Source organism: Leptinotarsa decemlineata, unplaced genomic scaffold (assembly GCF_025532065.1).
Source record: "Leptinotarsa decemlineata unplaced genomic scaffold, Ldec_3_MD MMD2_P_RNA_scaffold_14, whole genome shotgun sequence".
Lineage (NCBI taxonomy): Eukaryota > Metazoa > Arthropoda > Insecta > Coleoptera > Chrysomelidae > Leptinotarsa > Leptinotarsa decemlineata.
In genome coordinates, this window is record NW_027412528.1 from 8,920,229 (window position 1) to 8,944,677 (window position 24,449).

The window sequence follows — 24,449 nt, forward strand, 5'->3', positions numbered from 1 at the left end:
GTTGAAGAATGTACTGAAATTTGTCAATATAGTGTTGAAGGGCATATAGAATGTTCATCAGTTGTAAGTGTGTCAAATTGGTTAATTCTGACCTGCGTATATCGTCCTCCCTCTGGAGATACTGATATATTTTTCAATTCATTGAACCAACTACTAGATGTGTGTTTGTCAAAGTATGCAATGTATGACTTGATCTTATGTGGGGATTTTAACATAAATTTATTGAATAATAATCCAATACAAAATTTATTTTTAAACATCTTAACAACTTATGATATGCAACAAACAATTTTTGAGCCAACAAGGATAACAAAAAAAACTCGAACACATCTAGACAACATTTTTGTCAGCACAAAAAAAACATATGGTTCCAAAGTTTTGAATACTGCCCTGTCTGATCATGAAGGACAAGTTATAACATTAGATATTTCAAATGAGGAAGGGCATAGTACCACACAACTCAAAAGAATATTTTCTAGGGCGAAAATGGAGCAATTTCGAATAGAATTGACCTCCATGAATTGGCAAGAAATACTTTCTACCGACGACCCAAACATAGCATATGGCATATTTTATGACCTAATCAAAAATCTAGTTAACATTATTTTCAGGCTGAAAAAATGCTCGAGAAATGTTAAAGACTGTAAAAGCTGGATGACCAGTGGCATTAAAAGGTCCTGCAAAAATAAAAGAAAACTTTATCAGATGAAACTCCAAGGAAAAATTCCACAAGACTATTTACATAAATATTGCAAAATACTTAAAAAAGTGATTAGAGAGTCAAAAAAATTGTGTGACAACCAGTTTATTAATAACGCTACCAATAAAGGGAAAGCAATGTGGAAATTGGTACAAAAGTACACAGGGGAAACAGAAAAGAAGAACGTTTCAATTCTAAGAAATATTGATAAAGAAGAAAAAGATAAAAAATTAATCTTAAACAAAGTAAATAGCTTCTACATAAATCAATGTTCTAAGTCTATCGTCATGACAACAAATGAACATACAAGTTTACATCCAATAAATATAACCCTATTTCTTGCACCAACAACTGAACATGAAGTAATCTCTACAATAATGTCACTAAAAAATCTAAAATCGGTTGGCTATGACGAAATCCCGGTAAAACTCTTGAAATATGTTGCACGTGAACTATCAACACCCCTAGCAATTATTATAAACATGATGCTTAATAAAGGAATATTTCCTGACAAATTAAAAATAGCTCATATAAAAGCAATCTTCAAAAAGGGTGACAAGGATCAAATAAAAAATTACAGACCTATAGCATTACTATCAAATATTAGTAAGATTTTTGAAAGAATCATATATAATCGCCTTATATCCTACCTTGAAACATTCGAACTATTAAGTGATACACAAAACGGTTTTCGAAAGGGTAAATCGACAACAAGAGCAATATATCAAGCTTTATGTTCAGTCATAAATAGTCAAAACAACAAGAAACATAGCTTAATGATTAACTTAGATCTTTCAAAAGCTTTTGACAATGTCAATCATAAAACATTGCTAAATAAACTTGAGGCTTATGGAATCAGGGGAACCTCAGCTAACTTGATAGAATCATACTTATATAATAGAAAACAGTACGTGGTCGAAAAATGTCACATCACAAATGAGGTTATAAGGTCTGATGAACTAACAATAATTAGAGGGGTACCACAAGGATCAATTCTAGGTCCATTGCTGTACATTCTCTATACCAATGAACTACAAATGGACAACAACTTAAACACTATACAATTTGCTGATGACACAACCGTTATCCTTGAAGAACAAAATGGAGATGACTTGGAAAGAAATGTGTTCGATGCTTTAAGTACCCTGGAAGCTTGGTTTGCACAAAATCACCTAAAGCTGAACCCTAATAAAACACAGGCAATCAAATTCTCACAGTCAGCTGAAAATGATTATACTTTTTCGGATGGTAAATCAACAATAACAACTAGTAAAAGTTCAAAATTCCTGGGAATTGAGCTAGATTTTAGACTGGATTGGAAATCTCATCTGGATACTTTGTCAGAAAATATTGCAAGGCATTGCTATGCCTTAAGAGTCATCACTAAAACAATAAATGTTCAAGCGTCAATGTCTGTCTATTATGCACAAGTCCACTCAAGACTTAAATACGGCTTAATTTTTTGGGGTGCATCTGTGAACGTTAAAAAAATTTTTTCACTTCAAAAACGTTGCCTAAGAATTATTTATAAATCCAAACAAACTGATAGCTGTAAACCTTTATTCATAGAAAAGAAAGTACTGACCCTATACAGTCAGTATATTCTTGACAGCATAATGTTTATTAAAAGCAATCCAAAGCTTTTTAACGACTTTGATAAAGCACACATCTACCCAACAAGAAATAAAGCAGATTTGGTTACTAATATTCCTAATTTTACTTATATTCAGAAAAATATACCGTATACTCTAATAAAAATCTATAACAAACTTCCAAATGCACTAAGAAGCCTCTCTAAAACAACACTCAAAAATAAACTTAAAAACTTTCTTCTAAATAGAGCATACTACTCAACTGATGAATATTTTAAAGATACCATCCCTTCAGATTTTACCTGCTAAAATGTCTCACATTTAATTGATTTCAATTTTTGAATGTTTTTAACTGTATATTTATTACACTGACATGTTCTACGCTCATCTGGGCATTTTACTTCATTGTAATTGAACAAATAATAAATAATAAATAAATAAATAAATTACTAATATCAGAATAAATTCCATATTGAATTAGAGAATTGTTTAATTTATGAATATTTACATTATCATAGGCTCCTTTTATATCCAAAAAAATTGCTACAAAACTTGTTTTAATCCAAATGCTATTTGAACATATGACACTAAGTATGTTATACTATCCATTACTCCTTTTCCCTTACGAAATCCATATTGGAAGGTTGATAAAATATTCTTGTTTTCAATTTGCCATTCTAATCTGAATTTGGTTTCATTACACAGGATGCAAGCGCGATGGGTCTATAACTATTAGGTTCTCCACCAGGTTTACCTTGTTTAAGGAAACTCATTATCAAAAATTCCTTCCATTCTTTAAGTAAATTTCCCCCTCTTAATATTTCATTAAAAATTTCTAATAATTTATATTTAAAAGTTTCAGGTACATGAATAAGCATATTATATGTAAGTCCATCTAATTCAGGTTTAGATTTGGTATTTCTTCCATGCAGTGCTAGATTAAATTCTGGAAGTGTAAAAGATTCTGTTTGTAAGTGATCTGTTTGTAGTGTGAAATCAGGAACTGTATCACATATTGAAAGATTATTCAAAATTTCTATTGCGGTTGTCATGTTATTTAACTTACTATTATTACCATATGAATTTGAATTATTAGCAAATTTTTTTATTTTTGAGCGCTCTTTGGGAGACATTGTTCACATGGTTATTAAAACAAAGCTTGTTGTCTAATAATATTCCCAAATCTTAATATTCTTGTTTTTTATCTGACATATTATCTTCTAATTGGTAATCAAATCGAATTGCTGATTGTGATCTACTAAACACCATTGAGAAACATTTCTTATTATTAAGATAAAGACAATTTGCATAACACAATTCTGCTATATTATTGAGATCTATTTGGAGAAGATTAGCATCATACATATTTTACACTACTCTGAAGATCTTCAAATCATCAGAAAAAGGAGAAAATCAGAATACTGAATTTTAGTCTTAATGTCATTGATGAAAAGGCAAAAGGGCAAGGGACCATGATGGGATTCCTGAGGTACTCCTGATTTTACTGCATAAGGTTCAGAGATTATACCATTCAACCTCACTGATCACTGTTTCTGTTATCCTCCAAAACCTTCCAATGGCATTGCAGGGCAATGGAACCTGAGACTATTGTGAGATCTAATGGTCTGTTATTATCTTGGGGATAATAAAACCGAGTGGCACTTCCATCGTTTAATATGGCTAAGTCTTCTCTTTCTAAAATTTCCTGAGTGATTTTTCCATTTTTATTAATATACCTGCTACCCCACATTGGATGATGTCCATTTATATCACCAATCGATATTATATTACCCTCTAATTTACCCAGCATGTGATTGATTTTATCGATATTTGGCATATCATTACTAGTTATATATGAGTTAATTATATTAATATCTTTAATTTTTATTATAATGAATTGACATTGTTCCTCCTTATCATCCCATTTTAATTCAATTTTCATTGCATCAATATTGTTTTTTGTCATAATGACTATACCCTCAAAACCATCCTTTCTGTCTTTTCTGAAAATGTTATAATGTTTTATATGAAATTGTTTATCTTTTTTTAACCATGTCTCATTTAATATTAATACGTCTGGATTATTTTCTTCTATTAATTTAATTAAGTTCTCTTTATTAGAAGTTATACTTTTAATATTACACTGAATAATTATCATTATTCTTATTCCCCTGTTGTCCCCCTTTGTAAGTTTAGATTTAAGTATTTAATATTTATCCTGACTCGCTCAGTCAGGATGTTGAACATTTTTTAACCATTCATAGGTATTCATCAAATTTATTATTTTAGCTTTGATACTTCCAGGTAAACCTGATAGTAAATCTTGGAATTTTTTTAAAATATTATATTCTTCATCTGAATTTTGCCATCATGGCAAGATTGTGAAGATCCTGCATTTGTCTGGAATTGAGTCCTGTTTAACATAACTCCTGTTTTTGGCTGAGATAATTGTCCATTGGGATATAATAGATTTTAAATTTTGCATTTCATCTTATGATTATTATTTTTTTTGGTTTTTGTTGTTTGCGACAAAGTTCTTTCATTTTTATTATTATTATACAATGTATCTCTTCTTTGCGCCATATTTATTATATTATTTTGGGTAAAGCTTACAGTGCTCCTTAAATTGGGGAATTCATTAATATTATTGATACTTATATGGCTATTTTTCTGATAAAACTGTATGGCTTCATGAAATGAAATATTTTCTAGGCTCATTTTTTCCCTAATTTTTTTGTCTATCAAATTCCGGACATTCTTTGCTAAGTGTTTTATGATTTTCGCTTTTATAATCAAAACATTTATTGATTTGACACTTTTTATACTCTTCATTTTCATGTTGTTCCATACAACTATAGCATCTACGTTTTCCCTTACAGTTCTTCTTTGTGTGACCATACATCAAACATTTAAAACAATGAGTGACTGGGGGTATAAAAGGGATAATATTAAAGCTCATATAACATATTTCCACATGTTTGGGAAGATTTATACCTTCAAATGTGACTTGTATTGTATTTGTTGGGTGATATTCTACATTGTCTCCATTGACCACTTTTCTATTCATTCTTTAAACTCTTAAAACTCTAAAAGGACTTTTAATTAGTTTTTTTAAATGTGAATCATGGAAGTTGGCTGTGATTCCTCTAATTATTCCCTTGCATGTAACCCTGTTGTATGGTATGAAAACATTATATCCTTTCTTCCCGAGATCCTCATTTATTACTAAAGCATTAGCTGAATATCTGTTATTGAATTCTGTCCCTATCTTATCGGTACCTTTGTTTTCAATCCTAATGATATGATCTAATTTTAGGTCGCAAATTTCATTCGCTATTTTTAAATGATTAAATCGTCCTATATTGTTTCCTGAAATATTAGCCTCTACTATCACCAGATAAGGTCCAAGGTCATTTTCTTTATAAAAAATAATTTCTCTTTTTTCTTCTTGGCTGTCTTCCTCCATCTCCTTTTCTAATGATAGTGATGGCCTTGAATTACTGAAGAACATTATTTCCTCAACTTCCCTATCAACAGTTTCTTCAGATATATTAGTTTCATTTTCCTTATCATTATTTGGGTTTTTGTCATCAGTAAAAGGATCCTTTTTTTTATGGGTGGCGGAGATCCGCCACCCAATTGAACACTCATGAATATTAATTAAATCAGCCTATAAAATTTATGAAATATGATATTTATCAAAATAAAGATTAATTATTAGTAAGGATTAAGCACACCTGATTTTATTATTGGCGAAATCTCCTGGGTAAGCAGCACAATGTCGACTCCACGCAATTCAATCGTCAACTCCTTGTAGGTGTTTTTTTTATATAAATACTTCATAGAACATACTTATTTTCATCAATATCTCAGATGACTTTGAATATTTCCCCACATGGTTGATACCAGAAGTAATAGTGAAGGTAATTTTTTACTGTAAATCTAGACTTTCACGATTTTTCAAGAATATATAAAATAACCTTCATTTTTTGTTTTAAGAATGTTATTCAGTGTCTTTATTCCACTTTTACACACTTTTGGTAGATGCATGGATGGATTTTAGATGAAACCCACAAATATCCTGGTCTTGTTTCATTACACCACATTAATAATAATCATATAATAATAATATCTTTATCTACCACTTATGATACAATTTGTATATATGGTACGTCAGCCAGAAATTTCACATAGATAAGTTGAAAAACTAAAATTTAAATGTTAAAATATAAAATATAATATATGAAATATAAAGCACACAGGTATATTTATGTAAAAATAAGGTACCTAAATCTAGGTCTATTAACGCATAACTTAAAATTTCACATACACGTAAACACACACACCCATTTAAAAATATAGGTATATATGTTGTATCGTAGCTTTGCTCGAAGACTTTTTAAAAACACTTTTTATTTGTTACTTGTTACTTCTTTATTGTTTCGTTGTTTGTTGCTTTGTTTGCTTTCTTAACTTATACTGGTTAGGTTCACCAGGAAACTAGTCGATATTACGATAGCAAGTGACCGTACTAGAACCGTGTTGAATCGCGCCAGGACTCTAGGAGATGCGACGTTAGTCAGGGACCGCACTAGTAATGCGGGCGAGTCTCGAAGAATTGAATTTATAAATTTCCAAGTGATGATTTAGCATCTGTGAAACACAGGAAATGAATCCGCACTTTTAAATAAGACGCACTAGTTTCAGGGTGACCTTTATACATAATGCGCAATAGGGTTATAAAAGACCCATTGTATTGGAATATATAACATATATTTACACACATACATATATATATATATATATATATATATATATATATATATATATATATATATATATATATATATATATATATATATATATATATATATATATCTACATCTACAAACATAAATTCACAATGAGTTGTTTGTGAGGTTGTTATTCAAGAATTCTTGATAACTATAATAGCACTTATCTATTAAAATATTTATTATGATTGCCTGAAATTTTATGTCGCTTCTAATTCCTTTAACTTCGGTCGGTAACTTGTTGAAGCAAGTAATGGCATTGTACTGAGGAGACTTCTTAAAAAGTGTCATTCTATGTTGGGGAATTCTAAGAAGGTCACCATTACGTGTATTATAGTAGAGTTTTCTCTGAATAGGTGTAGGTTTAATCTGGCAAACATTATGGATTTGAAGATGAAAATGGAAGGAGCTGTAAGAATTTTCTTCTCTATGAAGATAGGTCGACAGCTGTCCCTGTAGCTTATGTTATAGATAAGTCTTACTATTCTTTTCTGGGCTAGAAATATTCGAGAGAAATCTTTAGCCATACCCCAGACAAGTATGTTCATGCTCATATGAGAGTAGGCCATAGCATAGTAGATGCTGAGCAGGCCGGATTCATCTAAACTTGGTTTCAGTTGCTTAAGGGCATAGTAACCTTTATTCATTTTAGAGCAAGTGTGACCGACTTGCTTTTCCCAGTTTAAGTGAGTCTAGGTAGGTACCTAAGAATTTCACTTCAAAAGAGCTTTCGATACCATTTATGATCGGATTTACTGGGTTATCTCTACTAAAGTGAAACTTCAACGATACAGACTTGTTCGTGTTAAAATAAGTTTGTTTCTTTGACACCATGCACTGAATATATCGATTATGATGTCTGATTTGCTGATGAGTTGTTCAACATTATTTCTAGAAACAGTTATGGTAGTATCATCAGCAAACATTGTTAGGTGAGCATCTACTATATTTTGGGGTAGGTCATTGATATATAAGAGGAACAGTAGTGGACCTAGTACCGAGCCCTGAGGTACGCCAAGTTCAACGTTTTTGGCCGTAGAGGATGTCCTGTTACACTTGACTATCATATTTCTCTCACTCACAAAAGATAAGACCCAATTTCTAATATTACCCGGAAGACCTATGTCTTGAAGTTTACGGCTAAGAAACTCGGGACACACCATATCAAAGGCTTTGGATAAGTCGAAAAATAAAGATAGAACACACTTGTTTTTGTTTATTTCATCATGTATGTGGCTTAGTAAGTGATACGAAGCTGTCTCGATAGATTTGTCTCTCCGAAATCCGTGTTGTGAATCAGACAGTATATTATTATATTCCAAATAATTCGTTATTCAGACTGCAATTACTTTTTGAAAAGTTTGGAAATTGAACTCAGGAGTGAAATTTGTCTATAGTTCTCGATGTTCGTTGGACTTCCTTTTTTATGCACAGGAATGATAATGGCTTTTTTGAGAGCCTCCGGAAAATAGCCCTGTATAACAGATTGATTCATGAGGAACGTTAATGGTTCAATAATAGCAAATATTATTTTCTTCAGAGTAATTACAGATAGTTCGTCATATCCAGCAGATTTTTTGTTTTTCATTCCATCAAGAGTACTGACTATTTCATAGTCGGTAATAGGAAGAGAAATAAACAGTTCCGTTGGATTACATGCCTTAGAGGTAGTACATGGAAGAGACAAATTTTGGCCAAAATGATTTGATGCCGCATTAACAGCTGCTTTGGAAAAATATTCAACAAATAGATTTGAAACAGCATGAGGATCCGTTACTAAGTCACTGTCCCCAAGCAAAGAAATTTGAGTATCTGATTTACCATTCTTCCTTCCAAGTTCATGATGTATTATTGTTAGATATTAAGTTATTTAGAACACTGGTGACTTTAAAATTACTTTGAATCCACATCTAGAAATACCACATTATCCATTGCCACGGTTAGAATATTTATTTTCTCAGTTACAGGGGGGAAAGAAATTTTCAAAAATTGACCTCTCAGAGGCCTATCAACAAGTTGTTCTAACATCAGAATCCAGAAAACTTGTAACAGTTAGTACTCACAAGGGACTTTTTTCATATACCAGGTTACCCTATGGCATAACATCGGCTCCATCTTTATTCCAAAATATTATGGAACAGATGATTGTCATGCCGGGCGTTGCCTGTTTTTTAGATGATATCCTAATAACCGCGGATAATGATGATTTACATTTAGAAAGACTTGAAACAGTATTGAGGCGACTTCAGGAGTGTGGTTTGAAGGTGAAAAAAGAGAAATGTAGTTTTTTTCAGAAGTCAGTTAAATATCTAGGCCACATAATTGATAAAAATGGCTTACATACTTCGGAGGATAGAGTTTTGGCAATCAGGCAGGCTCAAATTCCAAAAAGTATAACAGAAGTAAAATCATTTTTAGGAATGGTAAATTTTTATTGTCGATTTATTCCAAACGCTTCTGAAATAATGAGACCTCTGTATAACTTACTAAAAAAACAAACAACTTGGTTTTGGTCTTCGGACTGTCAAAAAAGTTTTGAGAAAACTAAAAATATGTTATTATCTTCATCAGTATTAGCACATTTCGATCCAGAAAAAAAAATTAAATTAACTGTGGACGCATCGCAATATGCATTAGGTGCAACCTTAAGTCATATTATGGACGACAAATCAGAAAAACCTATTGCTTTTGCTTCGCGACTACTCAATAAGGCGGAAATTGGTTATTCCCAGATTGAAAAAGAAGCTCTTGCAATAATATTTGGTGTAAAAAAATTTTTTCAATACCTATACGGACAACATTTCTATTTATTTACTGACCATAAACCATTAATAGCTATTTTTGGTGATAAAAAAGGGTTGCCAGTTTTTGCAGCAAATCGTTTACAAAGATGGGCGCATATTCTTTCAGCGTTCAGATACGATATTAAGTACGTGAAATCTGAAAATAATACGGCTGACTTTTTATCTAGATCACCTTCAAAAAACGAAGGTAAGGAATGTAAAATAACCTTATGTTCAAATCCAAATATTTCATATATGAAATATGTTGAAGAATCGTGTTTACCCATAAATTCCACAGTGGTAAAAAAAGAAACGTTCAGAGACTCTGTTTTGAGCAAAATAAGTTTTTATGTTCGGAACGGTTGGCCTGATAGATGTCCAGCAGAAAACATGAAACCGTATTTTTTGCGTAAAAATGAGTTAACGGTAGAACAGGACTGCCTTATGTGGGGATATCGATTAGTAATTCCTCCGAAATTACGACAGTTAATTTTGGGAGAACTACATTCATCACATATGGGTATGGTAAAAATGAAATCTTTGGCGCGCTCATATGTGTGGTGGCCATCGATGGATGGGGAAATTGAAAATACGGCACGAGGGTGTGAATCATGTCAACGCTTCTCAAGTAATCCTCCAAAGGCTTCCCTAACAGTTTGGAATTGGCCGCGAGAACCATGGACGAGATTGCACGCTGATTTTTTTGGACCATTGTTCAACAAAAACTTCTTAGTGGTGGAAGATGCAACTTCGAAGTGGATAGAATGTGTAGAAGTTGGTAATATCACGGCTTCAACAACCATAAAATTTTTCAGGGAACTTTTTTCCAGATTTGGCTTACCACGTGAACTTTGCACTGATAATGCGAAAACGTTCACATCTGAAGAATTTCAAAATTTTTTGTCAGCTAGTGGCATAAAACATTCTACGGGTGCTCCTTATCATCCCGCAACAAATGGTTTGGGAGAAAGCGGGGTAAAGATAATGAAAAATGCTATTTTGAAAGCAAGAGACCAAAATACAAATTCTGACTTGCATCTGATTATAAATCGGTTTTTGTTTCAATATCGAAATACACCTCATACCACAACAGGTGAAAAACCATCAAAATTATTAATAGGTCGTTCTTTACGCTCTAAATTCGATCTATTAATGCCTTCTGTCAAAAATGTTGTGAATAATAAACAAAATTATCAAAAATCATATTACAAAAATAAAAGAGACATATTTTTCAATGAAAATGATCACGTATGGGTAAGAGATTTCAGATCTGGTACACCTCCTTGGTGTTCAGGAATAGTCCAGAAGGTTCTTGGCTTGAAAACATACTTGGTTCAAACAAGTTGTGGAATGAAATGGAAAAGGCATAAGAATCAAATGAAATCTAGACTGTCAGTTGCAACAAAACCTGAACCTGTTTCAATCATTCCCCGATCTGATTTGAACGAAGGAGAAACTGTTAATAATGTAGATTCTAAGGTAAACAGGAATGGCAGCGAAAACATAGTTAGTGAAAATGTAAGTACATCTGAAACTTATTCCCCTAAGATATTGAGACGTCGAAGTCAGTTGAAACAACCGGATAGGTTAAGAATGTGATTAGAATTTATAGAAGTTTTCTTTGGGTGACATTATTTTTAGGGAAGAGGTGTTAGATATTAAGTTATTTAGAACACTGGGTATATTTTAGATTGTAAAAAGTGTTAATATAAAAAGTATGTTTTTTTGTATAAGGCATCGTTTCCCGAGCCGCAGTGTGAAATAAAACAGCTTGCGATTGAGTTGGTTGTATCAATATTTTGGCCCTATTCAAATTAATAGTGATCTAAAACAATTATCTTCCACGTTTCTTTGGTTTTATTTTCAGAATCGCAAATTCTGGCATTAAAAAACCTTTTTTTTGCTGATTTTACATTTTGTTTGTGATTTCTCAATCTCAATTTACATCCTTCGAGCAAATGAGGCTCAGTTTCCTCAGAGTTTGAGACTATCCAGAATATTTCCCTTAGATTCCTTCCTTCCTCAATAATATCATTAGATATCCAACACTTGCGTGCCCTTTTGATGGAAGTATTTTTGTATGGACAGGATACATCAAAGTGCCAGAATAGTGTATTGAAAAAATGTTCAAATGCTTTATATATTGGCAAATGATAAATTTGACTCCAGTCCTCATTCAGTAACCTGTACTGAAGTTCATCAATATTTGAATGATGTAATTGACGCCTCATTAACGAGGAATTGTTGCAATTGGAGTGAGTGGTATTATTTTGTACTCGATACATCAATATGTGAGCTAAGTGGTCAGCTATATTAGGCTGCATTAACTTGATATCGTAGCTAGATTGAGGGAGATTAGTAACCATATAATCTAGACAATTTGAACTAGTGTGTGCATATTGGTTTTAGAAAATTCTGGTTGCTCCCAGGAAATTGTTATCTAACTTATAAGAATCAAAGATATCAAAAAGAAACCTGGTATTCAAATCATTTTTCAGAAAATCTATATTGAAGTCTCTACAGACAACTAAGAAGTTACAACGGTCAGTAGCTAGTTTTATAGCTTCAGTAAAACACTTAGTAAAAATATTAATTTTGCCACTTGGTGGCCTATAAACCGAGACAATGCCAATTTTATAATTATTTACTTTATAATAAATTGCAGTCATTTTAATTTCACATTCAACTGAGAGGTCTTTAATAGGTTCAATTTCGGTAACTTTTTGACTCGACTTGGTTTTAAAATCAGAGTTCCCCCACGTATGTGATTTTTCCTAGAGAATGTAGATGCTATTGTATAGTTACCAAAATAATTTTTGTTTTTTGCATAGTCTTCCTTCACCCAATGTTCAGATACACACAACACATCTATGTCTTCAGCCTTCACAAACAACTCAATTGAGATATAATTGTTTAAAAAACCTTGGACGTTCACATGGCAAAACTTAATGGGACAAATGTTAGTTGAATCGTGGATCACACAATCTTCTATCTGCACAGAAGCTGGCTGGGGTATAAAAAATTATCATGACTTGGCCCTGCACTGGTACCTGAGTTGCCACTTTGGAGTTCATTAAATGGAGATATTGACTGATTTTGGTTACGATATGGTAAATCGGTATTATCAGTAGGGTTGTCAGCTATATCTTTACACATTCCTTGGTGATTCAATGGGGTTGATCTTGGGGGTGGTTTTTGATTTTTTTGTTTTAATTGATGGATATCAGTAACGTTGCCATAACCGAAGTCAAAGTGAGTTCTGATATGATGAAGTATAGCTTTGCACAAAAACCACTTTGCCGAATTATCGAGTGAATATCCGTCAGAATTATAGTTGAACCTTTTAATTACTCCATTGCATTCTATAATACTATTTGCCATTTTAGATTCATATAGTTTCGTTTTTAGCTTCAAGTTACTATTATATATGTGTTCATTGATGTTTCTCATATCATATCTGAAAGGTTCCGTAATAACAATGAGTTGTGGTGCAGTTACATTATTGGGAAATATATTGGCCAGGTTTTTCAAGTTGGAAGCATAATTTGAAGACCACAGTATGACAATATCATTTTCACCACCTTTTTTAATAATTTCGATGGCTGTGTTTATCAACTCTCTCTCATTACAGTGGGGTTTTAAGATGGACTGGGCGGAAAACTGTCCTTTAGCTTGTCTCACTAGAAACTCTGCCATTTTTCTTCCGTTAGTAGCCGGTATTAGGGTAATATTTGTTTTTTTATTTGTTGTGATTTCCTTGGAACCTCTCTTGTTGACCATTGGTAAATTTCTGTTTGGAATATATAAATCACAATTGGTTTGAGCCGCTATATCCTTTAAATTTTTCCTATCTACACCACTGAAATATTCAAGTGACAAATCCGTTGATATAGAGATGTCTTTGTGGTGGATTTTTTTATCAGCTGTTTGTGTATATTATACATTTTTTGATGGTAGCTGGTATCTCTTAATTTCTTGTTGTAGTTCGAATATTTTATATTGTAGTTCTTTGATGATTATTTTTTGCTGCTGAACTAAATTATTCAGTTCATACTCAGAATTAACAGCTTCTTGCAAAAAGGATTGATGTTCTTCTTTTAGTTTTTTTATGTAGTTTACTTTGTTCAGACTGTCCTCAGTTAGATCGCAGATGGTTTTTTCCAGTGTACTTATTTCAACTTGTTCAACGATTGAACTAGCCTCGTCATTACAGCAGTTGATGATATTTTCGCTCAAATATCGAATTTTGTCCTTTTTTTTTCGTCAGACAACTCTTATGATAAATGCCTGAGCACAATTTGCATACATAGTAACTTAATACTTTGGATTTACAACACTTAAAAGACATGTTGGTTGACAGATCGCGAACTCGACACATTATTGGGACAATGGCATGTCAGAAATTATATTTCTTTTGATATCTATTCAGAACAAAAAAAATTAAATTGAAAGGGGTAAATTTTTAATAGAGATTAATTGTTGGGAAAGAAAGGTTTTGGCTTTCCACTTCTCCATCTTCATACAATAAATGTGGGAAACTTCCAAAGAAGGAAGTTCACAAATGATTTCGAAATTAACTCTTCACAAAGATGTGTGGATCATGCTTTCTTCCTTCCTTTGAAAGTTTTCCTCATTTTTTATATAAAGATGAAGTTGAAAGCCAAAACCTTTCCCAAAAAATTTCAAGTTTTGAGAAAGAAAAGGATACTTTTTGAAACGTCAGTTTATATTTCAAAGCAGAATACTAGTTTACATCCAGCAACTGAAACCTTACAGGGAAAAAACAGAAAATAACTATATCTTCTAATACAAGGGTAGCAATCAAAGCTCAAGTTAAATTATTAGGTATAATTATAGATGAGTCGCTTCGATGGGAATCACATATAGACCATCTCTGTAAAAAACTCTCGACTCTTTTAATCTTCCTTTTTGAAGATGATCACTTGGTGATCGAAACACGTGTCGAGGTGTTGAAAATAACGATTTGGTGTTGGGGAAAAAACTCCAGTAATATTCATTACTACACCAAAAGTTCCAAACAGTGCATCATAAGTATGTCGACACAGTTGTTTTCCCTTCCCCAGTTGAAAAAAGCATTGAGTCATAAAACACTTCTCATTTCGTATCATTCCATTTTTCACTGACACATTTCATGTGGGATACTCCTTTGGGGTACATCTACTATTTGCTTACTAATTTGTACCAACTGTCTATGACTTGTCATAAATGTATTTTCATAACGTGATCAAATAAAAATCTATCTATCTATTTAATATGCAGAACTTATAAACATAAGTTGTCCGACTTATTAGACTCTTCAGACAGTACTTTTTTTCGGTGAACTTTTCAGTTTTCCCTAATTTCATTTCTATGTTTATCTGGATTCATTTGTATTTCAGATTGTAGTAGGTCAAAAAGCCAAAATACATTGAGATACTCCCTTTAATTATTGATAATTACTGACACTGTATGTGAGGTGTTTCGTTGGAGTATTTTCCTGGAAAATTCTGTGATGTATGGTTGGAGTGCTCTGATGAAAAGCTGAATTTCCCGGGAACGTATCAATATTATGCCTGACACATGGAATCTCATTTTATGTCAAATATAATGGTTAAATTGAGGTGAGTGGTAATGATGACATTATTACTTATATATTTTATGGAAAAGTCAATAATTTTTGAGCGACACAAAATATTCCTACATATCACTTACATGAAGAGTCTGTTGATGATTAAAATCCTTCTTTCAGCAAATTTTTTTTTATCATGTACATACAAAATCTTTTGATTTAGAGATCCCAAGTTTCCAGTTGAAGTTTTGGGTCAATGACAAAATACTTTTTTCTCTATTACAAAAGACAATAAAAACAGACAGTATTAACTAATAAAATACATTTATATGACTAATAAGCGAGAGACTTGTTTTTTGAAAGTATTTTGATTATCACAGAAAAAATTGACTTTATCACAGTAGTTATTTCCCAGTCTCAACATTTCAGATAAAGGAGAATGATAACCATAGTTGGTTGAGTGATACAGTGTAAAAAATAGCTTTTTTTGTCTAGTGAACCTCTGTGGAACGTTGAAGTTGATAAGAGATAGAATTTCTGGACAATCAATGAGACCAGATATAATTTTGAATAGATAAACCAATGTCGCAGTTGTTCTTCTATCCTCAAGACTCGACAGAGATAATATACTCATCACTTCACTGTAACTGTATTCACCTATAACCAACCCTAGTTTGTATGCCATGGTCCTTAGAAATTTATTTTGCACATTTTCTAATTGTTGTTTATACTTATGGTAGTAGGGACTCCAGATGATGGTGTTATACTCTATGATAGGGCGTACTAAAGAGCAATATAATACTTTGGTTGTGAATGGAGAAAGATTGGTTGATGATCTCACAATAAAGCCGAGCATTTTTAGAGCTCTCATAGAAACAGAATTCACATGGTTGTTGAAACAAAGCTTGGCATCTAACAATATACCGAAATCCTTACACTCTTCTTTACATTCCAACATTTCATCATTCAAAAAATATTTAAATTTGATTGGTGATCGAGACCTACTGAACATCATTGAGTAGCATTTCTTTGTGTTGAGATAAAGACAGTTTGCTTCACACCAATCAGAAATGGAGTTTATATCACTCTGAAGAAGATTAGCATCATGGACACTTTCTACAACCTTGAAAATTTTCAGGTCATCGGCAAATAACAAGATTTTTGAATTAGTTATATTTGAGCTAATGTCATTGATAAAAAGGCAGAACAACAAAGGGCCACAATGTGAACCCTGTGGTACACCTGATTTTACAAAAAGAGGCTCTGAAACTGTACTATTCACTCTAATTGATTGAGAGCGTCCAATAAGATAACTGCTTATCCAATATAGAATGTTACCGGAGAAACCAATGGCAGATAATTTTTTTATCAATAAGTTATGGCTGACCCTATCAAAAGCTTTTGAGAAATCAGTGTAGATAGCATCTACCTGCACAGACCTCTCAAGTGCTTGTGTTATATATTGCTGATAATATAATAAGTTTGATGCTGTGGAACGTCCGGATGTAAATCCATGTTGCTTTTGTAAGATCAAGGGTCTTCAGACATTCATTAATATTTTGGCAACAAGCTGATCTAAAACTTTTGGAATAGCTGATTGAAGACATATTCCCCTATAGTTTTCAACTTTTTCTTTCGATCCACTTTTATGAATAGGGCAGATGAAGCTCTGTTTCCAAAGATCAGGGAACGTGCCACTGGTCAGTGATTTATTGAATAAAATGAAAAGAGGAGTTGATAAAGTATATACACACTGTTTAAGGAAAAATGAAGGAACACCATCAGGTCCACTCGAAAATTTTGATTTCAAGTTACATATAGTTTCAAATATTTTTGCTAATTCTAATGTACAAAATATACACACTGTTTAAGGAAAAATGAAGGAACACCATCAGGTCCACTCGAAAATTTTGATTTCAAGTTACATATAGTTTCAAATATTTTTGCTAATTCTAATGTACAAAATGATAAATCTAAAGTTTTTTCATACAAGAATTGCGTAGGATCTGGATCAGATTCCACGTAAACTGTAGAAAAGAATCTAGCAAACAAGTCGACGGGACTCGATATATCAGTAGACATGTAGTCATTATAAGTCATTGCATTTGACATATAACTAATATTTTTCTTATCATTAACAAATTTCCAGAAACCTGCTTGGTCATTAATTAAGTTATTTTCAACATGTTCTAAATAGGAGTCATAGCAAACTTTCGTAAGAATTTTACACTGTGATCTCAGTTGTGTGAAAGCTATATAGTCTTCATTTCGATTGTAAATCTTGTAATTTTTGTGAACTCGCTTTTTCTCTATAATTATCTGTTTCAGTTCTGATGAGAACCATTTTGGGAAATTGGACGTTTTGAAAAGTTTCAATGGGACAAATATGTCAATAGCCTGTTGAATAATCTTATAAAATTCCTGTGGTGCTGTGTTGGTATCTAAGTATGCGAAAGTAATATTCCAGTTGAATGTTGCCAAAAAATCATTTATAGCTATGTAATTAGCATTTTTAAAGTCATGATAATAATGACTCTCTGGAGAAGACAATTTGAACTCGTTTTTTTAGACAACTTAGTTAGGTTAGATTAAGTCCAAAGTGAGTGGGTCTATTAGACCCTTCACCGCAACCCGCAAGGGTTTATTGTGGCTCACACCTATTCAAACCCGACCCAGCTTCTTAACGAAGCCAATTAGTTTGTATGGTGAGTAGTCTTTCAGGTCAGAAAAGTCTAAAAACCTGATTCGGTCCCCAGCAGGAAGGATTTTTCTTCCAATAAGTGTCTGAAAGTTACTTCTTTGCATGATCTACACATTGTGTGTCGAAGTACTCCCACGGGTTAGACCTATTTTTACGAGCTCCGTTTCAAAATGTACTATGAATGTTGTAAAACAAAAGTAACATCAGCAACAGTATGTGTAAAATGTAGCAGAATATCCCATAGAAGCTGCCTAGATAGAAAAAAAACACACGAAAAAATCGATGACTGTAGAATTATATGTTGCAGTGACGTCTCTCAAGAAAATAACACCCTATAAGAAAAACCTCAGAAATCACACACGCAAGCGATAAAAATTCCTTGAAGAGGGAAAATGATCTACTGAAGGAACTTCTTGTTGAAAAAGACGCAAAATATGCAATTTTACTAAAAAATAAACTTTTACTAGACGAGAAAGTATCTGGCCTACTGCAACTGAACAAAAATCCAACTATTGGTAAAAACAACATTCAGTATAAAACAGCACTACAAAGGAAACAATAAATGAGATAAAAACAGGGGACTCCTACGCTACAAAAAGTATAAGTAAGGATCCTATCAACAATGAGAATGTAGTTGTATATACAGGGAGAAACAAAATACCAAATTCTATTGAGGGGAATAACCATCAATCTAATACTACACAGGACTTACTAAACAAACAACTCAGAGTTATGCAAGAGGTCATAAACCTTTTCAACCCAGAAGATCCTAATAACAACTCAAGTTCCAATGATACTATGGAAAAATTACAACAGACAAGATATATTCAACATAATGACCAACAGAAACCAAAAGACTGGAGTGAGGCCAGGAATAGAAGAAGACACCGCCCGCAAAAACACGTTAAGTCTTATCAGCTGAACCGCTGTGGTGCGACTGGCGCGACACTCCGCTGGTAACATGGCGGTCGATATGTCTATGCACATAAGCAAAGATGTGTTTGTGTGCCGTTTAGTTTTTCTGTTATACCAACTGTACGAATGTGCCCCGCGTACGAATGGTGACCACTTTCCCCTACCGTCACCTTCCTTATTTTTAATGTTTTCCTTCTCCTCAGTTACTGTCATCTCTGACATTTCAGTTTGACTGAATGACGGGAGATTCAAGTTTTTCGAAGGTTCCATATGACATTTGTAAGAAACCACTATCGACATGGGTGGAAAAAAACGCGTTACCCAAAAAAAAACACGGGGCCCAAGAGATTGGATGGGAATTAGTCAGTCATAGTCAACTCGAGCGAGCCAGGCGAGAGCATTGCTATTCATTTAGTTGTTTATATCCAGATAGGAAAAGGGGTGATGGTTTAATCATTGAGTTCAATTATGAATTGATGCATCTTTGGTAATATATATTTATACGATTATTATATCTAATTTTTCTATACATTTTATAAATTTTTCTTCTTCACTTTGACTTCGAGTAGTGCCTTTGTATTCTGCAGCTAACTTCGGTTTGTTTACATCCTTGGGAATAGATTGTTTGACGGTTTTTGTTACATTGTTTTTGTATCGATATTTTTTGTTTTCATCTTGCAGATATGTGATTTGTCTTCGTGCAAGGTTTTTGCTTCGATTATAAAATTACATTTTTCTTCTTTTTCCTCAATTATTTTCCGTAATAGGATATTTTCTGTTCTGAGAAAATTCACTCTTTCTTCTAGTGCATTTACCAAATCCGATTTCAAAATGGTGTTGTCGCTACTAATTTCACGGCAATCTTCACATTTTACTCGTGTTTCATCAATTCTGAAGTATATTTTTCTTTCAATACAACTATTGTGAAATACACTACCACATATTACACAAAGTGCAATTTTTACAAGCTTTTTTGACGGCATTTGAACATTTTCTCGACGAGCTCATTTGTATGAACACCACTGGAGGCCATGTTATATAGCCTCCCAGTAAATTATTAATCCCACTAGGATTCTTTAAGTTTACCAGAATTTCACTCCTTTCATTAACAAAATTATATGATCTAAGTGTCTGCCACATATTTTTTGATGAGTTATTAAATTGATGAAGAAAATAAGCCCTTTTTTTCCTTATTATTATAGCTTGATTTGTATAATCTTTCAAATCCTTATAAAATTGTAGATGAGCTGGTGACTTTGTCTGCTTGAATTTCCTTAATACTTTATTCCTCTCGTGTATCATTTTTTTATTGTAAATGTTAGCCATGGGGCTTTATTTTTCGTTATTCTAGATGTAACTATTGGAGCATGCCTATCGAATAAATTTATTAAACAATTTACCAAGTATGATACTTTTTCATCCACATTATCTTGATCGAATATACGGAAAAATGATATATTTCGCAAATCATTAATGAACCATGAATGACTATGAAATATTCAGAAATCCCATGTTCAACTACCCCATTTTGAATCAAATGCTTTTTCCTAAGTATAACGTAATCAAGAAGAGTCTCTGAAATGTCTATTTTTCTTGTTGGCTCATCCATAATCTGTGTTAAATCAAAGACATCTAAAATATTATTAAGTTTCGTAAAAACGGCGTTTTCATCAAAAAAATTTATATTAAAATCATCCATACAAATTAGTTCATCAACACTTGAGAATATAGATCCTAGGGAATCTTCAAACTCATCAAGGAAATCATTCTCAGCTTGATCATGAGGTTTATAAATCACTCCGATACCATAACTCTTTTTATTTATAGTTAATTTTATCCACAATTGCTCCCACGCATTACCTTCATTTTTAACAATCAAATCGCAAACATATTTATTTTTTACATAAATGCATAAACCCCTTCCTCGTGCATTTCTATCTCCCCTGTATAGGATATACTTATTAATATTCAATCATCAGTGACGTACCCAAATTATATGTCAATTCTGGTAAAACAAATTTTTCAATATTTCAATCTAGACAAAAGAGGATTGAAAACTTAGAAATTAAAATGGGAGAAGTAAAACTAAAACAATGCGAAAACATAAAATTTTTAGGTATAATTATGAGTGACACATTATATTGGGAATTCCATATCAGAGAAACAATGTCCAAACTAAACAGCAAAATATACCAACTGAAATGCCTACGAAGAGTTCTCAACTTGTCCATACTAAAAAAAATTATGCTGAAATTCAGTCACGACTCACATATGGAATCTTATTATGGGGTTCATCATCAGCAGCTCAGAAATTATTTGTATACGATTTCCTATCACATGTGTTGCTACCCCAATCGGCATCAACAAAACTTTCAAGAAAAGCATCATTTTTACAAAAATTCAATCCATAATTCTTGGTTTGCTTTAAATATCGTAAAATTCGCTTGGCTTGCTTCCAATGCGTTTCTGTGTGGCAGTTATTAAATTGACTCAGATAACTCACTGCAAAAGAAATATCAGGTCTTGTTAATACAGAGAGGTACATAAGGCTTCCGATCAGTTGTTGATAGGAAACCTTATCTGTACTTTCACTACCACTTGGTCTCTCCAAGTTCAAACCTATCTCCATAGGAGTACTAACTGTTTTTGACTCGAACATGTTTAATCTTTTTAGTGAATGACCTACATATCGTTCTTGATCAAGATATATAGAATATCTAGTTACACGCATACCTAAACATTTTTGAATTTCTCTCTTTGATCTCTTTGATCTTAAAAATCTCACCTAATTTCAATTTCAGGTCATCTGACTCAGTTTTATCATTGGTAAATATGAAAAAATCATCCACATAAATTGAAATAATAAGTTTTAGATTATTTTTCATCTTGGTGTATAAACAGGATCCAAGTTTGATCTTTTATAGCCTAACCTATTAAGAAGATAATCAACTTTTTCATACCAAGAACCTTATTTTCAGAACCTTGAATTTCCAGACCTTCAGGTTTCATCATAAATACTGTTTCTATTAAATCTCCATTAAGAAAGGCTGTTACAACATCGAGATGAAAATTGTTCAAATCTAATTTGGCTGAAAGAGCAGATAATAGTCTTAGGGTAGAGTGTTTTACTACAGGTGAAAAGGTTTCATCAAAGTCTATACTTTGTCTTTGTGTGAAGCCTTTGGCTACAAGCCTACCTCCATATCTCACACCACCAGTACTATCACTTGTGCACTTGAATGCCCACTTACATTTTACAATTGGAAAACCCTCTGGAATATCAGCTAATTCCCAAGCTGCATTATCCTGGAATGACTGTAGCTCCTCCTGCATGGCTCGCGTCCAACAGTCTCGATTTGGTCTGGACATAGATTCTTCAACTGAATCTGGATCGTCATCATCTCCCATACATAAGTAACTTACAAAGTCATCAAATGTTTTTGGCTTTGGCACCCTTTGTGATTTCCTAGTTGAATTTACAGATATCAACTCATCAGGAATAAAGTCACTGTCTGATGTATTTTCACCTGACTGATCAGTAACACTTGAGGTTTCTGATGTTCCACTGAAGTACTGATTATTATCCTCCGAATCTCCCACTGGATCTGATGATTCTGAATTTTCATCATTAATGGTCATTCTGATGTCATTGTGTTTTTCATTTATGATGATGTCTCGACTTATCACAACATCTTTTATTTCTGGGTCATAAAGTCTATACCCTTTGACATTTTCGCTGAAACCAACTTAGAAGGTCTTTCTTGATTTCTTGTCCCATTTATTGCGTTTTTTTTGGGTATATGAATCATTACTTTATTATTATTATTTTTGAATGTCCGACAGTGAGTAGACGTGTTTCAGTGTGCTCCTAGTATTCTATTCAATAAAAGGAGAAATACCGCTTGCTTAATAATATAAATTGGCATATCACTCTATCATATACTATTCTCCAATATAGTGATATCAAAACTTGAGAAATATGGTAATCACAAGAGAAATCCGAGATGAAATTCAAAATGCTGTAAATTTAGCATTCAAACAATGTATGAAAGACCCAGAGTTTACAAAAACCTTATCAACATGTGTATCAGATTCTATCACAAAAACAATAACAAATAAACTTGCCGAGATGAAACAAAAAATTGAACAACTAAATACCGAGATGAAGCAGGCTGAACAAGGATATGACCCCAAATAAATATACAGAATGTATCTCTGGATAAACTGAAAAAGACAATAATTATCTCAGAGATACCGTGGATCACATGGAGCAAGAAACTGAAAAGAACAATTTAATAATTTTCAACTACCCAGAAAAGCACAATGAAAACATCAGACATGAAATGATCGAACTGTTGACTCACAAACTCACTATGAAAATCTCTGATGAAGATATTGATATATGCTACCGCTTAGGAAAACCGAACAAAAGTAACAAACCACGAGGCATTCTGATGAAACTCAAAACATATCAGCTCAGACAAGAAATCTACCACAATAAAAATCTACTTAAAGGAACTGGGATGGTAATTAGAGAAGATCTAACCAAACTTCTAGTTGAACTCATGTCAAGAGCCATTGAAAGGTTTTCTATGAATACCTTTACAGAAGCAGCAAAAATATATGTGAATCACAAAAATAAAATCACAATTGTCAAATGTGCCAATGATCTTGAAAAATTTTTCTGTTGACTTACCAAGCAGTATTTTGCGTTGTAAGATTATTTGTAATTGTTATATTCTTTGTATTAATCGTACAATTCTGGATTTAAATAAACTACTTTTTTAATATAATAAAATAAGATACATAATCTCGACGCCACATACATTACTCGACCCCGTTAACCTCGGTATGTCCGTTGTTCGTCAACCTAGGTATGTTCGTTGACATAGTTCTCATAACATCCCTCTTTTTACAAAACTAACTTATTGCTGACGCTGATTGGAATTCAATTTCTGAGACTTGATTATTTTTCTGCCTTTCTTAGATATTTTATTTTTCATTAAAAATGTCATCTCAGAATCTGAATCACTTGTAGAGGTGATACTAGATTCATTGCTTGTGTTTTCATTGTTTTTGTCAATATGAACACTTTCACTGTCTATTTCTTCACATTCACTTGGTTCTATTATTATTTCTATATTACTAGCGTTCACCTCGCCAAGTATTTCATCTAGTACATTTTCTACAGTATCTGCTATATCTGGATTAACATTTTCGTTTACAATATTCATGTTTTCCCCTCCAAATTCATTATCTAATACATTTTCTACAGTATCTCCCATATCTTGATCAACATTTTTGTTTACAATATTTGTTTCTCATTTTCTAGCTCTATATAATAATTAATATTTTCCTTACTTTCTAATCCTTTAGGTAACATAACATTAGGACTG

The 24,449-nt window shown here is 32.6% G+C and overlaps 1 long non-coding RNA gene across 1 annotated transcript in view; it reads left to right on the top strand.

Annotated features, from left to right (window-relative positions):
• The window catches only part of LOC111516470 (uncharacterized), a 35,448-nt gene that overhangs the window by 5,377 nt on the left and 5,622 nt on the right, over positions 1-24,449 (top strand). Inside the window, exon 2 of the long non-coding RNA XR_012466259.1 lies at positions 15,268-15,489. This is a non-coding gene — a long non-coding RNA (uncharacterized lncRNA). The remainder of the gene's footprint in view (positions 1-15,267; positions 15,490-24,449) is intronic.